Source organism: Penaeus monodon, chromosome 31 (genome assembly GCF_015228065.2).
Source record: "Penaeus monodon isolate SGIC_2016 chromosome 31, NSTDA_Pmon_1, whole genome shotgun sequence".
NCBI lineage: Eukaryota > Metazoa > Arthropoda > Malacostraca > Decapoda > Penaeidae > Penaeus > Penaeus monodon.
Window position 1 is genome coordinate 7311634 of NC_051416.1, and position 248 is coordinate 7311881.

Consider the following 248-nt stretch of genomic DNA (forward strand, 5'->3'; position numbering starts at 1 on the left):
CCCGCCCCTCGGCAACCGAGGCTGCAGACCCACAACGGCGCCCTAAATCAGCAAGTCATCGCCGGGAAAAGCGAGGAATTCCCCGACGAGCATCGCGGGTTTCGGCGGCGCCACCGCGCACCCGAGGACACCGCTCCGAGGGATTCGAATGGCGTGGGTGCGAGGGCGAGAGGCAGGCCCTGCGTGACGGCACTCGCGAGAGGAAGTTCATTCACTTGGCACCCGTGAATGGGGATCCTTCGCGTATC